This window comes from Euphorbia lathyris, chromosome 2 (genome assembly GCF_963576675.1).
Source record: "Euphorbia lathyris chromosome 2, ddEupLath1.1, whole genome shotgun sequence".
Classification (NCBI taxonomy): domain Eukaryota; kingdom Viridiplantae; phylum Streptophyta; class Magnoliopsida; order Malpighiales; family Euphorbiaceae; genus Euphorbia; species Euphorbia lathyris.
The window spans coordinates 2749111-2754876 of NC_088911.1; positions in this window are offsets into that span (position 1 = coordinate 2749111).

Sequence of the window (5766 nt, forward strand, 5' to 3'; positions counted from 1 at the left end):
ATAATAATTATCTAAATATAATTAGTTATTGTTTAGATAATATTAAAGTGTTTATTTAATTATCTAATTAGGAATCCTATTTAGAATAAGATTCCAATTAATTAAATTCCTAACACAACTGGGATTAGGGTTTTGAGGAGTCTATAAATAGACCCCCTAACCCCAGATTTCGGCCAACCCTATTTAGGAGAGCAAGGAATCGTTCCGTCGTCGTCTCGGCTAATTACTTTAAGAAACGTTCGTGGTTCACGAGTTGATAATAACAAGTTGTGGGCACATCGTTTGCAACGGTAGATAGTTCATCAGTAAAGGTATTACTTTCTATCCCTCTTTATATGAAATAACAATTAACAGATCTTGGAAAAGGGAAATAGATAAAATTTTATTATTCCGCTATGCATAGGCTTGTCTATTTTCCTTCAACGAGTAACTCTCGTTTAATTTGAGGAAGAGACGACCTAAATTCAGTCCCGACATGTAGTAAAGTCGCATGACGAGACTGAGCCAATGTCAGCTCCCGTTCCAACTCTTTGATCTAATTGCTCCTCGGTCTCAATCTCCTTCAACCGCTACTCGTCCTTTTTTTGTCCGACACGATCAAATTGAACATGTTCTAATAAGCATCAAAATCAGACACATGATTTTTCACCTGAATAGACAGCGAGGCAGCAAGCTCGTGATCAGGGGCATAGACAAGGGGGGCCTGGGAGCCCGGGGCCCTTCGGCCGCCGGAACCACCTTGACCTCGAGTAATTTCATCTCCCCCCTTCTCAAATAAAAAAAATAAAAAATTAGGTTTTGATCATTTAAATTATAACAGGCATATATACAAAAAAAAATTGAGCAAGTTCGATTCAGTATTTTTTTTTTTTGCGAACGTACGTATAAAATTGCCCCCCCCCCAACTGAGTAATCTTGTATTCCTCACTGTTCGTGATTAGTCATGTAGGCGTCATAAGCTTGTACAACACTCGCTTTTAAGCCCCGAACATCCCCTACCTTCACGGTGTCAGCGTCATCAAGAATGTCACAAATCCTTATCACGTGCCCAAATTCATTTGATGTCCAAGATCTAGGCGACGTCAATTTGAGTCGCCTTAATCGAGTCCGTGTTAAAATTAATAAACTTAATTTAACTATTATTAAAAAAAGAGACAAATTATGTAGCTTCACGTGATGATGTAGGTTCAATGCTGCATTTATTCTGTTTGTAGGAAAAGAACAAAAAAAATTAGACAAATATGTGTCCTGAATGGTAGTTTAAGTTGGATTATGTATATATATATATCTTGCCATTGTATCAGTATGTAAAAAAAAAAAAAAAAAAAGCTTAATACATCATTTTTCCTAATAACTTTATTTTTAATCTATTTTTTAATTATGTAATAACATTCTAAGATGCGTGAAATACGTCTCCCGCATTTAACTTATTTTTTTACGATCGAGTAATCAATTGATTACATTTTACGTAAGTACGAGGGGCTAATTGAACATTTTATGTAAGTTGATGGGGCTATTGGGACACTTTAAAAGTTCAGAAGGCTAATCAAATTTTTGGACAAATTTAGGGGCAAATGATGTATCAAACCTAAAAAAAAAGTAAAATTGAGTTAAGAGTGCTATAGACAAAGTTCTTATTTTATGTGCTAGATAAAGAAAAAGAGCGTCAGTTGCAATAAAATGTTGAGAGAGTTTTTCTTTGTGCCATTTTTTTAATTCCAAAAACGAAAATAAGTCACTCAAAAGTTATATATTCAGATCTTGAAAAATTGCAGCTCTACTTCAACAGTCCGAACTCGATGAGACCGAGGGGGCAGATCGAGCAGTGAAGCACAAGTCGAATGAACCAAATGGAGTGTCAATATGCAAGTTCATATAGGTTCGAACTTTATCCAGATCAACCAAGCTTTGATTCTTGGTGGAGCAACCTTTTCAATTGGTGTATACCTCCGAATGGTAACGACTCTAAAAATTGGCCCTTTTATTTCAAATTTTTTATTTATTTTTTCATTTTTATGCTTTTTATGAATTTTTCAATTTTATCCTTTTTAGTTTGCTAATCTGATTTTTTTTTCTTTTTACAGACGCAAGCGGAAGCTCGAGTGAGGAATTGAGAACTCTGAGACCCTTGCAAATAAAATTTCCCGATCCAACGAAAGCAATTTCAAAAGCAAATGCGGGTAGGGCTGTAAACGTGGCGGGTCGGGGTGGGGATTGTGTTAATCATCCCCGACCGCTGGTCTATCGGGGATTTTCCGTCCCCGTCCGAATAACATACGGGAAAAATTTTGGCCACCATCACCGCCCCGTGAGGAATCCGCATCCCCGCGGGGAATCCCTATCCCCGGTGCATGCATTACTTATTAGCTTTCAAATTTTTTTATTTTATAATTTCTACTCCTAATTGCATAGGTTCCGTTTTAATTTTAAATCAACATAGTTAGAGTTTATCTTAATTTTTTAGTTTATTTTTTTGATATTCAGGTATTTAGTCGGGGATCCCCGTTGGGAACATTCGGGGACGGGATGGAACACTTATAACCATACCCGCCCCGTCCCCGACTATCGGGGACAAAATAAAAACCATCCCCACCCTATGGCGATCACAAATGGGGATTTTCCATCTCCAACGGTTCGGGTCTCCAATGGTGATGGAGAATCTCTAACTAATTGATAGCCCTAAACGCAGATGGACCAATTTATAATCAGAATACACAGCGGTCGGGAAGAAATCGCGGAACGGGCGTTGGTTTTCACAATATCGTTGTTGATCCTATTAATATGAGGGATGAGGAGTACATTGCTCAAAGTAAAAAGGTTGAACAAACTTATGGAATCTCGAATAAGAGAAAATAAGTCCTAATAAAGGGTAAATTACACTCATGGCAACTCAACTTTATCCATTTTAATATTGTAGCCACTAAACTTCAATTCTTAAAAGTATGATCACTGAACTTTACCGGTGGCCACTCAATTTTAACTAACTCCTCAAAATAACCGTTAACGACCTCAAAGTGAAAATATCAAGAATTAAAATTGTTTAGAACAACATTTACCATGAAACCACATTTTTTGGAGCTTTCTCTCTCTAAAAATTCACTTTCTCTCCCCTAACAAAACAATACCTAAATGACCTCAAAACGAAAATTTTCAAGAATTAAAGTTCCTTAAAGTTCACTGTCCATACTGTTAAGAATTGAAGTTCAGTGGCTATAATTTTAAATGGGTAAAGTTCAGTGACCATGGGTGTAATTTACCCTCCTAATAAATGTTCCAGTGATTTATACTTATTAAGAAAAGGAAACAGGATAAGAAGAAGAAGTACAAAGCGAGGAAAGGAAGGAAGAAGAGAAGAAGGAAGAGATCTAAACCAGAAACTGACCCAAGTAAAGGCTGTTTTTTATTATTATTATTTATGATGATGGTTAGGGCTGTAATCGAGCCGAGCTTTGGCCTACTCAAACTCTGTTCACTATAAAATTAACGAGCTCGAGCCTGAGCTGAGCTTTGGCTTGCTCAAACTCGGCTAAGCTCATTAGAAAATAAACGAGTTCGAGCCAAGCTTCGAGCTTGTTTCGAGCCCAAAATCCTTTTTGAACTTGGTTCATTAAGAAAATTATCTAACCATGAATTATTTATGAGTAAATCGTTAATTATATTTATGAAATTTTCTCGTAAATAGATCTTTAATTGTGTACATAAACAAACTCACAAGCAAAGTTTCTGAATAAATAAACAAGATGCTTACAAATAGTTCGTTTATTACTTATTTATTATATTTGTGAACGAACACATCTAATAGCAAATGAAATAATATAAAGTTTAGATATTTTTGAACCAACACAAAGTTATATAGTTTACTACAAAACTAAAATTAGTTCTAATCGAGCCTGCTCGCCAGCTTTCGAGCCGAGCTTTGGTCTGCTCAAGCTCGGCTCGTTTACGAATCGAGCCAGTAAATCGTGCTCACAAGCGGCTCATTTATAAATCCAACCAAGATTTTATAGAACTGACTACCGAGCGGCTCGGCTCATTTACAGCCCTAATGATGGTGGAGCTAATGAAGATGAGGAAAAGAGGATGAATGAAAGAATTGATATTGAAAAAGTCTTGAGACTTAGTGGTATCAATACCTTATCGACTTCTCCAACCTTTACCTTTAACTTGATTGATCCGTAGAAACTACGATTTAATGTTTGTGTATAATGGAAGGGTTTGGAAGTGGAATCTCGAAAAAAAATTGAGTAACGGGCTCGAAAGATTGGAATCCCTTTAGCTATAACAGAATAGTTGTTTGATGGTTGGAAAGCAAAAGCTTGATTCTGTTTTATGGAAGCTACTTTAAGGATGAATTTGAAGGCTAGAGAATGCCAATTTTCATGAAATAAAGGCTGAGATTTCGAGATTTGGTATAGCTAAAGGGATTAAAATTAATTTCGGACGAAATGATGGAGTGAGGAGTTAGGAATAAGTTTTAGAAAAGTGACCTCTAGAAAAACTGTTTGATGAATTTTCAAGAATGAAAAATTCAAAAGCCTGTTTCTGGATCTTTTTAATTGATTTAAAATCAATAAAAAAGTATCTAAATATGATTTAGACTGTGTGTGTAAACTAAAAATGACTTGAAATGTGGTTTCAATGATATTGGTTTCACAAAATTGCTCAAAAGTTTTTGAGGAATATGACAATGGTGGATTTTAATCTAGATTAAGAGAGCTCTAATTGATCAGTGGGCAATATTGGTAATGATTAAACTAAGAGGTAGCAAAAAACGGATTAAGATTGGTTGAGTAAACTAAGAGAATTTGAAGATTGAAGTTTGTGAAATTTGGAATCTTTTTTGAAGAACTTGAGAACTTGATTGTGAAACGTAAGCTAAGATTAACTAAATTAGAGCTAAGATGACGAATTTGAGAGGCTAAAGATTCATAATATGATCCGAAATTGGAAAGATTAATTTGATAATTGGTTTTTGTTGGGGATTTTGAATGAAGAAAGTAAGCTCTATTTATAGTTTTTTGGACCAAACTACCTTCAACCATCCTTGTTTTTCTCCTCCATTATGTCCCTTAACTAAATTTGCACATGGTAAGTTGCTGGAATTTTTTCGAAATTCTAAGTAGCAGTAATCTTTGATAGAGTTTCGTGGTTTTAATACGAGTCTGTTTGATGTCCATAAGATGTTTGAAATATAAGATCCTGAACTTTCAAACATCCTTAGAATCGAATCAAAGTATATTCGAATTGATGGCCAATTTTTTAATTGAAGTCACTGGTCGTGTTTGCTAAAAAAACTACTCACATTTCCCACATGGGTTTTGACTCTTTCTTTTTCTTTTTTATCTTTTTTCTTATTTTCTTTTTCTCTTTTTATATTCTTTCTCACTTTTATTTTTATTTTTATTATGTTGAAACACCAAATTAATTAAATACATTTAACCATATGATAAAATTATAACCTATGCTAAAAAAATGAAAAAAATTAAATTACCCCCAACACATATTTTTTTTTTATAAAATAAGTACATCATTTCATAAATAAGAAAATATCAAAGTACAACAAGAAAATAAGGAACAATACCTTACATAAGTATAGACTATGCCTAGCACCGACACCATAAAGGTAAGAAAATGACTACAATGAGCAAAAGAAACCATTAAAGGCACAATAAAAACAAACAGAAACATATACTTTTTGAAACTCCAAATTTCCAGATAAGCACTTGTAATCCAATCTCCATCATTTAAACTTCTCTGAATCTTCGG